The 19,405-nt window shown below is 42.1% G+C and overlaps 1 protein-coding gene across 1 annotated transcript in view; it reads right to left on the minus strand.

Moving 5' to 3' along the window:
- Nucleotides 1-18,811, minus strand: part of KCNA4 (potassium voltage-gated channel subfamily A member 4) — a 300,918-nt gene extending 282,107 nt beyond the window's left edge. The window contains exon 1 of the mRNA XM_037126670.2: nucleotides 18,716-18,811. The gene's annotated coding sequence lies outside the window, so the exon portion shown is untranslated. The remainder of the gene's footprint in view (nucleotides 1-18,715) is intronic.
- Nucleotides 18,812-19,405: the final 594 nt, after the last annotated feature.

Below are 19,405 nucleotides of genomic sequence, written 5' to 3' on the forward strand. Positions count from 1 at the left end.
CATGGTGCCCCCCTTTTTACAGCACCCCCCTGTACTCCACTGCACTCCACCCTGTGAGAGCAAATACTCAGACCTGGCCCTTTCAGAGTTTAGAGGCGGGGACCAATGGGGAGGGGAGCCATGTCGAGTCTTGGCAGATGCCCGAAATTGATGTGGGGGAAGAAGGTGGGAGTGGGGTTATGCCCAGCTGGAAGCCGCCCGTAATTTAACACTCGCAGATGGAGACTGAGGGTGATATGATACCCCCAGCTGTCTGCCACTGCGCCGTCAAGGCCCCCCTCGACTGCCTGGGACTCAGGATGCTTTGGGAAGGGCCTGGTGCGGGTGGGGGTGGTCTAATAAAGCAGCTGGTCTATTAGAAGATAAGCTTTGTGGAGAATCACACAATCATTCCGAATCCCCCTAATCCCAAACTTTATTGCCCTAGATAATAAGCTTTGGTGGCAACGCTCCATTGAAATATGGAATTGTCTGCAGGCTGGAGGCACCTGCTGTGTCACTCAGCTTTGGGCCAGCAACTGCCACACACAATTCAGAGGCAGGTGCACCTTGCCTGCCTCAGCTCCCAGAGGGACAGGGGCCAGCCAAGGGGGGCAGTCACACTCCCATGGAGGGCTCCAAATACTCTGTGCCCAGGAAGCCTGACAAGGGCCTGAGAATGCTCTTTCTTCGACTTGTGCATTACCTGTTTTGAGAACTTGGGAAGCAAGAAGCATGATGGAACATGTGCCTGTTGGGGTCGCTGAGGCTTAGAAACCAGTTCTGTCTGCGGACCTCAGTGGTCAGGGACTGATGGATCTCTCGCTTCTTCCAATTCCTTCTTATTACTGCCTAGGGCCTCCTTCCCACAGGCTGTTTCCTCTTCCTGCAGGTTCCGCCCCGTCCCCTTACCTGCGTGTCTACTTGGAGAGCGTCCCTGTCCCCTCATTTGTGACGCCTCTATGCCCCACAAAGCAGATTTATGCGTCTTCTCCTATGTGCCTCTCTAGGATTTGATTCGTGTCGGAATCGTAGCCCACATGACATTAATTAATCAAATCATCAATTAATGGCTTTTATGCCTGTCTCCTCCACTAGACTAGGAAGTCTTTGAGAGGAAAAATCATATTTGATTTATTGTTTTTCCACAATATCTTGAAAATGCTCAAGATTTACCCCCCTCAAAAAAAAGACTAGAAGCATCCTAAATGCAAATAAAATGCGAATCCTAAGTGGCCCCTGAAAAAATGAGGCAGATCCACACATAGTCACAAGGAGTGAGGGTCAACGCATATTGTTAAGTGAAAATAATGCTAAGTGCCAAACACTGTAAGAATTTTATCTTACGTTAAGACAGATGATAATGGTAGTAATAGTTGCCTCTGGGCAGGGTACTTGGAAAGGGGTTATGAAAGGTAGAAGGGGAATTTCTCTTACACTTTTGCAACCCTTTTGAAAAACTGAAACCTTTAGCATGTGTGAATATCACCTTCTAAAAAGGTAGAAACAAATACACCTGCAGGTCTTTGCTGAATGGAGGCATAAGCACAGTTTATGGACAGGTTAGTTGGCCTTACTCCTCCATATGCATTGTCCAAATGTGATGTAGAACAACAGGATGTGTCTGCCCTAAAGCATTTGCAACAGGTAAGGGAAATGGATCATATGAGTTCTTAATTTGTCAGTTGCCTTCAGTCGCCTGAAAATCAATGGATGAGAAGCCTGAACGGAGCAAGAGCTGCCTGGGAGGCTCTGGGAAGGCCCTGATGCTACCTGCTCCTGAATGGACAACTATGAGAGGGAAGAAACCAAAGGGGCATTTACTGAACCTCAGTTTGAAGAATAATACATCTGGCATGAAACATCTGTAAAGAAAACTGTCAGCTTTTCCTAATTGTTCTGGTTAGGATAAAAATGTTTAAGTTCCCCTTATTAAAATATTCTTTCCTAGTTTTCCCTCCCTCAGCTAGTTACGAATGCCCTTTCTAGAAGGTCTGCCCTCCGTCAGAGGAACATGACCTAAGATATTTGGTTCCCTCTCTGATGGTGTATTGATTACTTCCCCGTTCCCATAAACAACCTCTCTGCACCTCTCCAGGGGGCTGACTGCACTTGATTAAATTAAGAGCAATCTTGGCTTCTAAGAGAACCTTTCCACCAGGCAGTTGCCTTGCAGGAGCAATTCTTGAGTTTCATTTATGATCATAACGGCCTCTAGTAAGGCCAACCCCTTCCTCTAACAGAGCCTGTAGTTATGTAGACTGGATCTGGGGATCCTTGATTAAGTTTGGGTGTACTCCCCAACCTAAGGGATGGAATATGAGAACAGACATAGCATGTGTGGTCACCCTCAGAACCAAATTGAGAGCTCCATTTGGGCAGAAGTGTCTAATTCTTGTCTTTGAAAATGGCATCCCGGGGATTGCTTATCCTCTGTGGGTTAAAGTGGCAATGAGTTCTTTACAGCCCTCCGGCGAAGCTTCTGTGTGATGTTTGCTTCTATGTTGTGATAAAACATATGACTGCGGTGCTGATTCTGATGGGCAGAAATTCAGAAACTTCCTGCTTCCTTTCCTCAGGTGGGATTTAGGTTTAAAGTAATTCTCAATTAGCTAATGAAGAATTCAATAGTTCTTAATGGCTTCACTTATGTGTCCCATCATGCACTGTGACTCCACAATCTTCTGTTTCTCTAGAAAGTTCCCTATTGCTTTCCTATGGCCTGTCTGTTGAATTTAGTTGTCTTGACTTGCCCAAGGAGTCTCTGAGAAGCTGAAAAAGGAGTCTGCCTTTTTGGTCTGACTTGAGTAGATAGGATGGCCTTAGTTTCAGAAGGACCACAGCTAATCTCCCTAAGACGAGATAGTACAACATAGCAAGAGTCTGGGACATCAGAGTAGAACTTAATGGTCAAATAGACGTAGCAGACCCATCAGCATCCAAAATGCCCAAGCTACTCAAAATCTTCATGGGCCCCAGGTCACCCGCCTTTTGGAAAGAGCATCCTAGATTATGGATTCAAGCACAACAGTCTACATTAGGCATATCTGTATAAAAGTGTTGAAATGCAAACAACCAGTTGGCATGCTACTGTATTTGCAGACATTCAATTAATACTTATTAATTTTGATTGTCAGCATTCTTTGAAAATATTGGACAATAGTTTCCCAGATCTCAAACAGTCTTAGTCTGGGTGCCCTGCCTTCGCTGCCCAAAGGATAAAAAGGCCCTGAAACCAGGTCTGTTCTCTGGAGGGGTTTATGGTGACACAAGCAGGATTCAGAGCATGTCGTTTTCACTGGTTGCACTGTGGCGGCCTCTGAGGTGTTCCAGAGAGGTGTGTCAGCCAAGGATGAACCTTCATTGCTTTGAACTTCGAAGGAACACTGTTTCAGTTAGTCTTTGCTGTGTAAAAGACCATCCCAAAGTGCGGCTTAGAACAATGACTTGTTCTTTTTCACGATTCTGTGAACTGGATCCAATTTTGCTCTGCCAGTTTTGCCTGGGTTCACTCAAGCGGCTGCATTCAGGTGGAGGATCAGCTAAGCCTGAAGGTGGAGATGGTGGCAGGTGTGGGAGGGGATGCTGGCTGTTGGCTGGGGTGCCTCTCTTCTCTCCCATTTGGTCTCTCATCTTCCAGGGCAGACTACATCAGCTTCCTGTTATGGTGGCCTTGGGGCAGCATTTGTAGATGTGGAAGTAGATTGCTCAGAGCAAGTCACGCCACCAGCCCAGCTTCAAGAGGGTGGAGGCACAGACGCTCATCCTGGATGGAGAGGATGCGAAACTACAGTGCAAAGGGGCCTGGCTGCTGGGATGGAGGGAATTTGCAGTCGTTAAACAACATACCACAGCCATGCCACAGATGGATTGCTGGTCCAAGGAGCAAGGGATAAGAGTGTCCAGAGCCTTCAAAGAAGCCGGAGCACTGGGTCTGAGCCACAGGCCCTGTGGCTTTGCCCCTCCCCTCTCCTTTACAAAGTGCCTTGCCTGGGAAGGGTAGCTTAGCTGCATTTTGACTGAGCAGCTTCAGGGGCAAAGGCTAAAGAGGCACTGGTCTCCTATATAGTCATTTTGTCCTTTCCTTGTGCTGCTCATCCACTCTGCAGTGAGGCTGTCCCCCACCAAGGGAATCTGGGACAGCTGCTTACTTTATCAGTCATGGAGGAACAAAAAACATTGTCCCAAAAAGATATTGTAGGTAAGAGTTGGCTCTCAGGTCAAAATACCTGGGTTTGAATCCAGACTCTATTGTATACTGGCTATACTATTTGTATGAATAAGAAACAAACTCTTTAAGCCTCAACTTCCTCCTCTGTAAAATGGGATGATTATTTTATCTTTTAGAAACTGTTAATCTCATGTGTTTCTATATATGGATTCAATGAGATGACGCCCTTTTGACCTCAATACCATTTTGTTAGGCATTTGTTAAGTCCTAAATACTAGTTCTCATTATTTTCCAAAGACACAGAAGTCAACCCAGAAAGAGTTGTCTGAAATGAATATCTTAACATATATTTATAGAATACCAGTACAGAAAGAACAAAGAAAAACTCCACCTCCCCAGTTACCCTGATATTTAAAGTCCCATTGTTATGCTTTAATGTGGGCTGGGGAGTCGTGTGAAAATGGTCTGCATTTTGTGGTCGAACCAACATGGGTTCTAATCCTGGCTCTGTGAGTTGTGGACTGTAATTCTAGGCAGAATACTTACATGAGTCTCAGTTTTCTCAATGGAAAGTACTTATATTAACATCACATATAATTACATCAAAGGATTAGATGTAAAAATTAGGTTAACTTATGTGAAGCACCTGGCACACAGTAGGTATTCAAAACACAGTAGCTCTCTTACCTCCACTTTCTGAATCTCTAATTTCCCATTTACATTCAAATAACAAATTCAACATTTTTTTGAGCACTGGCTTGCAGAAGGTGGTAACAGTTTTTTTTTTCTTTGATTTGGGGTCTTTGCCAGGAGCCACAAAAAGAAGCCTCCCATGTCTTGAAAGATCAAATATATTTTTGTCCTTATTGACTGTTCTCACTGTTCTGTCTCTTTAAGGAAAAGGCCCTGAACAGGCTGTTCACCTCATTAATACTAAAGGCTGTAAGTTTTTCAGTTCTAGTGAACTCTGCATGACCCTTACAGACTATAATTGCTTTAACATAGGGTTAGGCAATAGCAACAAACTTGTCTAAATATAAGCCAGGGCCTAAAATACAACTTAACCTGGGAGATTTAAGTAGGTAAAGAAGATGGCTTCTCTCTGGAATTGCTTCTTGATTAATCACCCCATCTGAGGCCGCTGGAAAAATGACGGTTTTCAAACAGGGCTTTAAATGTCTCCAGCTCTACTTTTCCATGCTGGCAGGAAGCCAGTCCCTGTAAGCCATTGCTTTTTAAAGGGGACAAATTCCCTTGGATTTTCTGAGTTGCACAGCTCAGGAATAGAGTGGGGTAGTCAGGGACTGACTGATGAGAGGAAGAATTCATACTCCTCATTTAAGTTTTGATTACCTTCAAGATAAACTCAAGAAGCAGCCATTGAGTCTAGAGAAGAAGCAATATCTGGGAAAGAAGTGTACTTTTTCAGTTGTGCCCAGAGCTTAAGCAAAACAGGCTTCATGATGCACAGTAGCTTATTTCCAGTCACATGAATCCAATATCTTGCCATCTACACTTGGGTCTAGGCACTTTATTGACTTGGCCTTAGACTGCCCTCTGTTCCTCCTGCTGGTCCCTGTCAACTCTAGCCACCGCCAGGGTTTTCCCAGTCACCACTTCTCTGAACATCCATGCCTTGATCTGGGAGCCTTCAACTTGCAACCAATCTGGAGATCATCTCCAATCTATACATACTTGTTTCTCTTTCTCAGATCTGGGCTGACCTTACCTCTCCTCCATAGTTGCTGGGCATCCACAGCATCACTGAGAGATACCAGTGGCCAGTCTCCTCCCCTTTGTGTCCTTGCTACTACGGACAAGCTGATTTCTGCTCTCTCCACACCCTGGACATCATCTCTGTGGTCTTTAGTTGACTTTGGTTTTATCATCTAGGACTGAAGCATGCTTCCAGCTGATGGGATTTTTAGATGAGAATTCCATCTTGGCCTTGGATAAGAGATTTTTCTTAGCCAAGAAAGGTTTCTTCTTGACCTTAAACCAAAGTAAGTTTTGTATAGAGATAGGTTGGCTAAGTGGTTCCTACATTGTGCTCCTCATCCACATCCTAGGGTTCTGCAAAGGATCCTCTAGGGATCTCCCACTTGGTTCACCAAGAGTGGTTCTACTTGGACCAGACTTGTGTACAGTGCTGGCACCCCTGCCTAAGACTGCCCTTTGTGTCCGTAACATTCACCCAAGGTATTTGCATAACTTTCTCCTTCTCTCTGTGTCTGTGGTTCAACTGTTTTCCACAACTGCCCTATATAAAATGGCAACACAACATCCTCAAATTCCCTATTTCTCTTACCATATAGTGTTTATACCACTGGATATACCAATTAGTCATTATTTATGGTGATTCAAGCTCCTACAAGTTTTTGTTCTGTTTGGTACTTAATCCCTTGCTCCTAAAACAATGTGGACACAGGAACTACTAAATAAACATTTGTCCAATAAATATAAAATTATACTTACAGATAGAGTCCTAGAATTCTAGGGTATTATGTCTTGTCTATTATAAAGCAAAATAATTTCTTGATGGAATCCTTTTTTCATTCTTTGTATTTTATACTATTTAACAAAATTAACATACAGTCAATTGACTTTTTTTTTTGGCATGTGGTTCTGTGAGTTTTAGCACATGTATAGATTTGTTAACCAACCACCACCACCACAGTTAGAGTAAAGTTCTATTAGTCCCCCGAAACTCTCCCATGCTGCCCCTTTGGAGTCAAATATCACCCATTTATCACCCAAAATTCAACCCATTTACTAGTTTTGTCTTTTTGATAGTTTCATCCAGAATGAAATCTTTCTGTAAATAGAATCATCCAGAATGAAATCTTTTGAGACTGTCTTCTTTCACTGCTTTTCTTGTCCCTGAGATTTGTCCACGTTTTTGTGTTTAACAAATCCAAGTTTGTTCCTTTTATTGCCAAGTAGTATTCCATTGTATGGACACACCACAATTTGTTTATCCATTTACCCACTGAAGAACATGTGAGTTGTTGTAAGTTTTTGGTGAGTATGAGAAGGGATGCTATAAACATTTGTCTACAGGTCTTTGTGTGAACCTAAATTACCACTGCTTCGGGTAAATACCCAAGTGTGAGATTGCTACACCATATGGTAATTGTATGTTTCATTTCATTAAAAATCTACCAAACTATTTTTTCAGGTGGCTGTACCATATTATGTTCCTATCAGTAATATACGAGAGTTCTAATTGTTCTGTATCCTCATCAACACTTGGCATTATCAGATTTTCATTTTCTGTATATATTTTAGCCATTCTCATAGGCATCTCGGTGTGGTATCTCACTGTGGTTTTAATTCGCAAATAGTAGTCTCATTTCCCTAAAGGCTAATTATGTTGAACAGCTTTTCATGTGCTTATTGGCTATCCATATATTCTCTTTGGTAAAGTGTCTATTCAGCTCTTTTACCCAAATTAATTTGAATTTTAAGGCTTTTAAATATAGTCTAGCTACAAGACATAGTGTGATTTACAACTATTTTTCCCAACCTATAGTTTGTTTTTTCATTTTCAAAGTGATGTGCTTGACAGGGCAGGAGTGTTTAATATCAGTGAAGTCCAGCTTACCAATTTTTTTAATGGATTGTGCTTTTGGTGTTGTATCTAAGAACTTTTTGCCTAATTTCCAGGTTATAAGTATTTTCTCCTACGTTTTCTTCTGAATGTTTTATACATTTGTGTTTTATAATGAAGTCAATGATCCATTTTGAGTTAATTTTTATATAAGGTATGAGGTTTAGGTCTAAGTTTACTTACTTATTTTTACATATTAAGTCCAATTGTTCCAACACCATTTGTGGGGAAGAGCTGCCCCTCTTCAATGAATTGCCTTTGCATCTTTTAAAAGAATGAATTGCTCAGATTTTCGTGGGTCTGTTCTGAATTTTTTTTATTCCATTGAAGTATGTTTCCATCCCTTCCCCAAAACCACACTGTCTTGGTTGATACTATCTTGACAGTAACTGTTAAAACCAGATAGAACAAACCCTCCCACTCTATTATGAAATAGTTTTCTTTTTTTTATATATTTTATTGATTATGCCATTATAGTTGTTCTATTCCCCCTCTTCATTCCCCTCCACCCTACACACCCCTCCCCCACCATTCCCCCCTTTAGTTTATGACCACGTGTCTCAAGTTCTTTAGATTCTATATTTCCCCTACTATTCTTGCCCTCCCCCCTATCTATTTTATACCTACCATCTACGCTACTTATTTTCTGTACCTTCTCCCCCCTTCTCCTTCTCCCACTCCCCTGTTGCTAACCTCCATGTGATCTTCATTTCTATGGTTCTGCTCCTGATCTAGCTGTCCTCTTTCTAACCTCTGTCACCATGGGCTACAAAAGGAGAAAGTAAAGAGAAAAAACTTTGACTGAGCATTGCATGTCTCAGGCAGTGGACCATGGGAACTTAACAGTATTTAATTTTGAAAACAATGCATTCCAAGTGGGTATTATTTTCCCAGAACATGCCCAAGGCAGAGTCGGGTCTTAACCACAGGCCAGCGTGACCCTTAAGCTCACGCCCTTTCTACTGCACAATAGTTCATGTCAACTCTTTGGAACTGGGAGGTGTGGAATATGCCTGAGAATACCTTGGATACTCTGCTAGATTTAATTTTTAAGAGGTCATTTAAAAAAAAACAACCCTCTGCGTCTTCCCAAAGTTATTTTATTCCCATGGTTGAGATGCAAACATATTGTTATTTATACAGCCTGAACAGAAGGTTTAGTTTGGCCTCCTGAAAGACTGTGCTGAGTTAATAATCTAAGAGTGGATTGTCACACTGGCCACAGGAAGATAAATAATCAAGGATTATAAGTCTTTAATTTAATATAACTTATTCTCATTAATTAAATGCCAATTACCTGCTTGTCTTTCCTGGGAACTGGCCTTTGCAATCAATCTTCTCAGAAACATTGTACACACGCTTACAGAGGTATTAATATCACTCAAGATTTACAGGCACTGGACTCGTTGGCTTAAACCATCCTCCAACACTCTACACTGTAACTGCAGATAATCGTCATAAATTTCCCGATCTTTGACCTAACTGGTTCTTAAATTTCCATTCCCTAACGGGCCTGAGGCGCTCATATTTATTATACTGAGGCGCTTACTCTTAAGGATCAATGCGTTCCAGCAAGGCTCTGAATTTCAATCTCTGACCGTCTTCCTACTTGGGGTTTTTGCTGGTCACAACAGATGGCAATCTTTGGGACCAAGAGTACTCTGTTCTGACTCTCCTGTGCAAATCATTCATTCACAGACACCATAACCTTGTGCCTGGAGAAACTTTACCCCTCAGAAGCCTTTTGAATGCCCCCACCTGCACTGATTTAAGCATTTAATGGTTGCACACACCCACTGCTGAAAGTATTTCCATTCTAGCCTTTAGCAGTTGGCTGTGTGTATCTGCAATTTTTATTAAATTTCTTATCCTCTAGACTGCTTATTCGTTATGCTTGTATATAACTGTACATTTTATAGGTGCAATAAATTTAAGTCTTGCAAGTGGCTGGTGGTTTGCTTTGCAGAGCTTGTCTGGAATATGCGCCTTCTAATTCTGTATGTAAGTGGGAAAAAAGGAGACAAAGGAGGAAACCAAATTTACTGAATGAAATCCCAGGTTCACTTGCAAGCTCAGAATCACAGATTCCTACATCTGATCAGCTTCCCTTCTTTCCTTTAACATTTCAGTTTGAGGACCAGAGTAGAATTACCTCCCTATAATCATTAGTTGAATGTTCTTCTGTTGGCTTATTTAAAAAATTAAAACAATTATGTATGCACATGCAAAGGAGAATTTAGAGTGTAGAAAAAAGAGCCGGGGAGATAAGTCATAAGGTAACCGCTAACACGTGGATACAAATTATTTGATAATGGGAGCTCTCATATGCCAGGCACCATGCTCTCTGCATTTGTTTTCTCACTGACTTCTCTCAACAATCCTATGGGATCGATACTGTTATCACTCTTATTTTAACGCTGAGGGAACTGAGGCTCAGAGTTTAAATAATTTGACCAACACCTCACAGAGAGTGAGTGACAGAATCCTGTCCTGAACCGAAGCTGCCTGACTCCAAATCCCATGTGCCAAACATGATGCTAAGAACACGAGTTACTGACCACCATTACCATCTCTGATTCATCTTTTTAACCATACACCCCATTACCTAGCTTTACCATATAACAAACAATAATCAGTCAATTATGGGTTCTCAATGTAGGGAGGTTCAAACGTCTTCTTAGAAGCACTTCATAGCTTTGCTTGACTAACTCAGCCCTGAATTTGACCAAAGTCATTTCTCCAGGTTGTAGAAAACAAAGGAAACTGGTCTGGGGAGTTTCTAGTAAGTCATTATTCCTGCTAATAAACCTGACACTACTGGTTCCTATCAACACATCAAAGGCAACAAATTACTGCAGCTCCCCCCCTTCAGTACAAGAGATAGATTTGCATCAATTTACATACAGTACATTCTTTCAACCAATCTCCATGGTTCATGCTGATGAGTTATTAGCAAGGCAGTAAGGCTAAAACTGTTGTCCTTTTTTAACACACTGCTCTGACCTAAACTCAACTTATTCCACTCATTCCCAAAAGGGGGTAGCCCTAGGTCTTACGTAAACCTGGCTGCTATTGATTAGACTGGGTGGACACATGACTTGGGTACCAATTCACTGTCTAGGAAGAAGCTGATGAGATGATTTGTTACCTAGCATGAGACAGAAGATCCATGAACAACTGCTACGGAGGTACCTGGATGTTCTTGGTTTGTTCCCTCCCTAGGCTTGCTTATTTCTTGCTATTTATCATGTCTGTATCCTATTAAAAAAAAAACAAACACTTTTTTTGGGAATTGGAGTTTTGTTTCCTTGCAATCCAATAACCTCTGGAAAAGAGAGATGCCTTAAACTTACTTTAATATCAGAAAGAACTCTTTGGAAGTACAGATAGGTGAAGGTTCATCTGCTAAAGAGCATAAAATGGTATACACACACACACACACACACACACACACACACACACATATATCTCGGACTTTAAAAAGTTAACTTGGCTGTGGAAAATCAAGAGGTTGACTCCCTTCTTTTCAGTTGGGCCCAGATTAATTTTGGTTGGTTGTAAATGGTGTTTTTATTCAGGAGGCAATGGACATATGTGATAAATGTGAGGACTATCATATGTCTTATAAAGAGCTAATTGTTTGTGAAAGATGCTCTCCCGGTGACACACACAAGTCTGATGCCCACTGGCCGCTGGCGTTTCTATAACAATTTCATTAAACCATCAACCCCTACACCAGAACAGAATGTGACAAAGCGGAGATTGTCTCCTCTGACCTTGGCAGGATCTGGAGACATTAAAGAAAGATCAAATACTCTTTTTTTTAATAAACAACTTTATGAAGACCTAATCACCCTGCATACTAAATTCAAGCACAGAACTTAGAAGCCGACCATTTTCTCATTAACACTGTTGTTAATTTTTCATGCTGTATCCAATTTTCTCCATGTCTCAGACTAACCATTTACTCTAATTTATTAGCTTGGGAATTGCCGAATTACAAAGGTGAGAAAAAATTATATGTTTCACCTTTCCTCCAGAATTAGGCTCCCATCCTGAAGAAGTGAAATTCTTCATTCAAGAAATCATTTCTTCCCATTCTTCAAATTGGTATTTTATCAAATCTCTGGCCTCTGGAATGCTGGCAGGCATTACCCAGAGCAGACGGTAATGTACTATTTTGTGTCTTTGTAAAAGTCATTTTGCATTTATCTTCAGAATTATTTTATCATTCTATGAGCAGTTTAACATATTTACTCATGTGTAAATGGACAATGAGTAAAGATTAGGGAGGCTTCATTTGCAGTGAAGACCTCACTAGAGTCTAAAAAAAAAAAAAAAGGTTGAACTGCCAGCTAAAGATTTTAAATTGTGGATATAAAACTAGAGCCATAATCTCTAGCCTATAAGGTACTGCTTTTAAACAGAATAGACAAAAATTTCTGAAAAAATGAATATACATATAATATCACCCTAACAAAGAGTTGTGAAATTCAGCACTGTACTAGAGAAATATTAATGACTTGAGTTTGTAGTTGATTCTTTAACTGGAATGAAAGAGACATTTGTGAAAAAAAGTTTTTTGACTGACTTAGAAGAAAAGAGAGACATCCCCAAACTGCAGGAAAGTTCAGTAATTGCCCCTAAGCTTTAAAAGTAGTCAAGGCCCATGAGCGATTATATACTATTCTCAATTATCTGGGTGTCCATTTCAACATCACTTTGCAGATATCAGTGTTATTATTCATACAAGTTCTAAATCTTAAATAATAGATCATGCACTCACTAGCCTGTTTTTAGATGTATCATCCACACAGTAAAAGTTTAAAAGATCTACCACTTTAATTTCTGAGATTTATCATTAGCCAGCCCTCTCTGGATTATAGATGTGCACTCCTAACTATGTGGTCCAAGGGTCAATTACTTCATATTCATTTCTTTTTCCAATAAGAGGTATTTATCACCAAACATTCTTAAATGAATCTATTGATAATTTTCCTGTTTGTACACATCATGACCAAAAAATAACAGTTATGGAATATAAACCATGGTCTACAAAAGAAGACTGAGACTGTGTTTCACAGGACAGCAGGTGGAGCAAACAGTAGTACCACTGATTTCCATACAGGTCTCTTGGAGGAAACAGGCTCATTTGCTCTGAGGCAGGTTAGACTACTGTGGGTAAGGCTCTGGTTGGAGCATCTGTTTGCCCCAACTCTGGACTTAACCTTATGTTAGTCAAATGGAGTGCCTGACAGAGAGTAGCCACGTGACAAATACTAGTTACCTGGGGCATGTTACGGCCACTAAAAGTGCCTGAAAAGATCATCTGTTGGGTGTGCCATCCCACTTCCAAACCTCATTCTTAAAACAAGGACTAAAACAGAATCTCTTTGACTTTAGGTAAAGAGTAGAAACATTTACCGACAAACTAAAAGAACTGTACATAGATTCAACTTAAGAATGACCGTGATAACTTTACAAAACTTTCATATGAAATTACAAAACTTTCATATGAAAAAGAACTACATAAGAGGAAAAAAAAGGCCAACATACATCTCTGTCTAGAATGCCTCTAGGTCAGCCATCAGCAATAATTATTTGGGGGGCTGTAAAAGGAGAATGCCTCTATTGAATTGCTTTTAACACTGGTCCAAAGTGGTGGTGATAAAGGGGTTCTTTAAATAGCTTTGAGAATGCTGAGCTTTAAAAACAGTAGGTGATGTTCTCAGCATCCCATCTAAGCTATTCACTGCAAATACGACCAACAGCCACCAAGCTACTGTCATGAATATAAATATTCATATCAATAAATGGGATATTGCTGACTCCACAAGTATAGCTGGAATAGCCTGCCTATTGTCACTTCACTGGAGATACATAATTTGTTTCTTGGGAAAAGTCTTAAGAATAACAGCCTCACTAAACAGTCTGCCATGTGCCATTGTGTTAATTTTGTTGGGGAAAAAAACCCATCATATAGATCATGGTGAGCGGGCCAGCTCTCCTTGTCTCCTATGTAAACCAACAGTCCTCATGTTAATGAAACAACCAGCCTGCTTGCTTGCTCTCTCTGTTCAAGGGTGTCCTGATTTCTGAGAAGGCACATTCATCAATTCAGAGTTTCGAGAAAGTAAGTGATCAAAGACATCCAGAAGTCACACCTAGCGACCTGGGACATCATTCAGTTTTGGAGCTCGATCTTTTGCTTTCTCTCCTTCTTATTCTCATTCCCTGACCCCCACACCTCACCTTTTTTAATTGGGTAAATTTCTCTGCGTAATCTCAGAACTCAAACATATTTTATAGCTCTTCCTGGATATTGTACCTATAGACCTCACCTTTCTTGGAAAGAGGATCTATTAAATACAAATGCACAATACAGCAAGGCCCCTCTTCCATAGTTTCTGAAACTTCAGAACACACAGATTCCGTTCATAAGATGTGAAACCAACTTATTGTTCTCACTTCAACTTGTAGGGTTGAACTAGCTCCAAATCTCTCTCATTTTGGTTATTCAGCCCTTTCTTATTCTTCTTATACCTTATTTCAATTCCATTGGTACCCAGAAATAGAGCCAGTCAAGGAAAAGGGTTAATTTGTTCTATGCTGGGCACAGTACTGTTGAAGTAAACACACACGTTCATTCATTCTTTCTCATTCACCAGGAATAGTTTAATGCGGAAACAAAGTACGGTAAGTATGAATAGTATTATTTTTCTTTTTCTAACATCCATTTCCATAAAATGGATGTTAACACATTTTCTCTGGTAAACACTCCAAGGCATATTTTTCAACTTTTAAAGATAAGAATTAGGAAGGTACACATAGTATTTCAAATCTTGTAACAATTAATGCTACAGATAGGAGTACTGTGTTTAACTTCTTAGCATCTCTGTGCTCTTCCTGCTTCAAATCTTTTATCTTCATTATCACCATCATCTAAGATGATAAAAACTTTGAGGAGTGGCCCCCTCTGGCGTTTGAATCAGTATGAGATCTTATTTAGAGAATGCTATATTCTGCCTTCTCTCAAGGAACCTTCGGAAGGTAAAAATTACCTTGATGTTCCTGTTTATCTTCCATTTCTGATCTACGGATCCATGCAAAACTGGGGCTGGGGGGAGCGGGAAGCAGGTGTCTCTGGTATGGGAGACGAAGTGAGAGGGATAGATTGCAAGAAATGTGGAAACTGCTCTATGCATGTAATTCCCTTTTGTTTCTAGTGTGTGAGTTCAAGAGAGCTCAGGAGGGAATCTCATTGCTTTTTTCAAATGCCCACACACAGCATATAAGGCCCAAACCTGGTTTCCACACCTCGTAATCCAACCCTAATGGTCATACCCACAGGAAAGCAAGCTCTGGTATCTGAGAATTACAGACCACAGTGGACCAATGGACCAGCTCCCCAGGAAACACCGGTCAGGAGAATGTCAGCGCAGCCCCGGCCAAAGTCACCCTTCAATACAAGCTCAGAACAACATAAAGAAGCACACGCTCAGGGCAGTATGTCTCCAGGGAGCGATTTCAGATTCCACATAGGAGTAACTGGTGGCCTTGGATAAATCACTCCTCTCATTTATGTGCTGAATGGGAGAAAACAAGTCAACAACTGATGCATGCAAAAGCATTTGGAGGTGATGGATGGAGACATTACGGTGCATTTCGTCAATGGCATGCCATTAGAGAAAACCATTTCATAGAGTAAATTAAGAAAAACAAACCAGCTACGTGACACACTTGAAATTGCCACTGGCCAGACCGGTTTTCCTCCTGCAGGAATGAAGCTGCTTGGACTGACATTATCGTGATCACTCTGGCTCCCTTCCCCAGGTCAGCTGCCTGTGCTTGTCTGAGACGTACACCCCTAGCCTGCACTTCCCCGAGACGATGGCCACTCACATAACCGGGGAAACCTGTGTATCGCAGATCCTGGCTTTCTCTGAGCAGTATCTTGACTGTTATTTGTGTTATCGCTATTTAACTTCATGAGTCAATATGGTGTTTTCCTCACCAAGTCACACAAACCTTTACTGGCAAAATCTGGGTCTTAAAATGAAAATGAAGCTTACCAGTACGGCACTGGGCTTATAGTGTTCAGTAAATATTTGTTGATTTTACCTGCGATTAATTTCTCCTATCTTTCTCACATACCTGACTATTGTTTGCCAAACACTGAAACACTGATTAATTCATTAAAAAAAAACATTGCTTCAGACTCAGGTTCTGGGAATACAGAGACAGAAGACTTGGTTCTGACCTCAGAGACCTCAGGCACACAAGTAAGAATCAGAACCTCGCGGCAGGTAGAAATATGGGTGGGGAGGGTATTGCTGCTCTGGGTACTTGCAGGGAGAATTCAGGGAAGGCTTTAGGAAAGAGTAGTCCCTTTGAGATTAAGTATTAGCTAAGCATTAGAGCTGGCGTGTGACAGGGCATGTTAGTGAGCCCAAGCATGGAGCACTGGGTTCCAAGTCATTTGCTATTGCAGGTGCTTCTACTGCAAAGCTCAACCTACTCCCAAGGTCATCCCCTAAGGTCAGGGTAGAAATGGGCTATGAAATCACAGGCCCTTTCCCTGGGTACGCGGGCTCTGAGAGCATTCAGATGCACCTCATGGTAACTGCGGCTTCATAAAGATCAGAGCTGATTGATGGGAGCAGGCTCTCTGCCTTGGTGAGTTTAGTCTACCCATGCTTTTAGTACCACTGTGGCTGTGCTTCCTAATGGAAATGCATTTCTCACTCTCACCATTACCTAGATATAGATGCTCTCGGCTATAAAAGGCCATTTACCTCAAGATCTTTGTCTTGTAAGGCATCCCTAATTCAGGAAGGAAACGAGAAGGAGTTGAGAAGAACCCACCACAAATATTTTGTCGGGGAGTTCACAGAGACAGAGAGACAGAGAGAGAGAGAGAGAGAGAGAGAGACTTAAAGACCTCAATTTATGTTTGGCTTCAGCTTGCAGCTCCATTACCCCGACTCAGAGCCCCATTCAAGGAATTCACTTTCTCTTGTGAAGGGCTTTAACACAGAAAGCAAATAAGATAAACATTTCTTTTTGCTGTTTTTTTTTTCCATTTAAGAAATTGTGATTGACAGTATAATAAAATCTCTTATTTATTTAATAGCTCATTGGGCCCAGGACCATATTCAAATGATCATATCAACTCTGATAAATCCACTGTGAGCTGGGAATTACTCTCCAGCTGGGAATACAGGTGTGGAGTCAGAGGCAGGGAGGAGGAAAGCACCACGTCCAAGGTCCCCAGATGGCAGAACTGGGATCTGAAAACAGGATGCCTGACTCCAGCGCTGGGGGCTTTTACGGCACCCGGTGCCTTCCAGACCACATGTATGTTAAAACACATGACAAAGAGCTGTCGAAGTGCAGAGGCGGACACAGTGGAAACTGTGCACCCACCACTTTGGGGAAGAGGAGCTGGGTGCCCGTCAGGGTTGCTGTAGATGGACTGGTTGAAGGGAAAGTAAGCGAAACCTCATGGGAGCACTCAGAGGTCAGATTCTGAGGTTTCTTTCAAATAATTTGGCTTAATAAGAATAATAAGCCACAGATGAGTGGCTCGTTCTCTGCTGTAAAATCACATTATGTCTGGCCAAACTGATCTCTCCATCTAATTACTCCTGAATGACAAGCTGCAAAAGCGTTTCATGCTCAAAATGGCCACTGTGGGGCTGTCTCTTCAATTTGCTGTGTGACTGTGGTGGCGACACCGACCCTCTCTGAACTTCTTATAAGCTGCAGAGGCTGACTTCATTCAGGCACCAGGAAATAGGGAAGCTTCTCAGAGAGGCTTTTTAATCCGTGTGGTTTCTCTTCCATGGAAAGGCAGGGTGGGAGAGGAGAGGTGGAAGAGGTATCCTCAAAAGGAAGAGAAAGTTGTTCTAAACTTCTGGAAGAGCCATGCTAGAGGGTAGGCACACATGCAATAATCCTGCTACTTCATTAAGAAGAGCCCTAGTCAGGGGGCTCAGTTGGTTGGAGTGTCATCCTGTACACCTCAAGATTGTGAGTTCGATCCCTTTCAGAGCACTTGGCTAGGATGCGGGATCGATCCTTGCCTGAGGCATGCACGGGAGGTAACTGATTGATGTTTCTCTCTCACATTGATGTTTCTTTCTCTTTTCCTTCCTCTCTCTCTCTAGTGGGTGAGGATGAATAAAAAGAAGCAGGGGCAAAAACGTTTCTCATTAAGAGGTCCACCTGCAGGAATGGGCCTGAAGCCTTCTGGGTAAACCACCCACTAAGACTCAGAAGCAAAGGCGGTCCAGTCCTGAACCCTCAGTGCTGGGGCCTCCTGCCTCGTTCTAAACAGCATTCTCAAATGCCTCAGCTCACAGCCCAACGGCACACTGTGACTTACTTCACTTTGGTTTAATAATTAAACAAAAAGTACCCAGCACTTCGAGGAAAGGGAGACTAGGGCAGGAAAAGATAGCAGGGAACCAAACTAATACCCGGACATGAACTCTGTCAAAGCAGCATTTCCTAGCTGGTTGAGGGTTGGGGGAGGGGGACATTAATCTGGGCACAGCACGTGTTTTATCTGCAACTGACAAATCCCCAATCCTCCAAGCTTCTGTTTCTCCTTACTTAAGACCTGGGTCACAGTGTTTATTTACTTAAGTGATGGAGATGAAGGCAGGCTTAACACTGGTCACCAGTCGGAATAACAGTAAGGGGCCTCTTAAGGGCATTGCAGCGATCCCCAGAACCCAACATAACACAAAAGTATTGGGGGAAAAGTGTAGGAAAAACAACTCAGGGACTGAGCTTGCAGGAGACGGTGAGATGGAAGGTGAAGACTCTAAGGGGAGAGAGATGCCCAGGTGCCATTTAAAGCACAGGACAGCAGACAGGCCCCTTTCCATTCGGAGATTAGAAGAGATTTTGCAATATGGTAACCAAACTGAAAAGTTGGGCTCTCTTACCTGCCTCTTGCAAATGCCCTGGAGGTTCTTCCTACTTTTTTTTGAAGAGAGGTTGGTCACAGTTTCCCAGGAAGGCAAACACATTTTCTCAGAAATAATTCCACCTGTGTGCTCTAGAGGGGGAGGAGTCAACAGACAGATCCTGGCTGGAGAAGCTCGAGGTAGCACGGTGGACCTCGATCAACAAATACACACGCACCACCTACTGGATGTTAGGCAGTGATCTACAAATTAACGCATACAACAACTGACAACAACTTCGTTATCACCCGCATTTTACAGACACTGTATGCACCAGGCCAAAGGCAGCCAGTGCTAAAGGGAGACGCAGCCAGGACTGGCAGGCATGCAGGCTGTGGGCTTCCTGCTCTCACCCACTCATCTGTGCAGCCAGCAGAGAGGAGGTGGTCCAGGGTGACACTGTCACAAAACTACATTGCCAGGAGCTGCAGCCACTCCTACCCGAGGGATAGGAAATGTCCCACCTCAGTTTTATTAACAGCTCTGATTTCTGCTCCTGAGACAGGGTGATGAAAAGGGAATGAGTTAGGGAGCCAGAGAGACTTGGTTTTGAAACTTCCATTTTCCTAGGGATGTTATTCAACTTTTGGAGCCTCAGTTTCCCATCTAGAAAGGGAGGCTTTATCCCAGGGTTTTGTGAGGATTAGAAACAAAATAGGAGACCGTTTA

The sequence above is a fragment of the Artibeus jamaicensis genome, unplaced genomic scaffold (assembly GCF_021234435.1).
Source record: "Artibeus jamaicensis isolate MK-2021 breed Jamaican fruit bat unplaced genomic scaffold, CSHL_Jam_final contig_797, whole genome shotgun sequence".
NCBI lineage: Eukaryota > Metazoa > Chordata > Mammalia > Chiroptera > Phyllostomidae > Artibeus > Artibeus jamaicensis.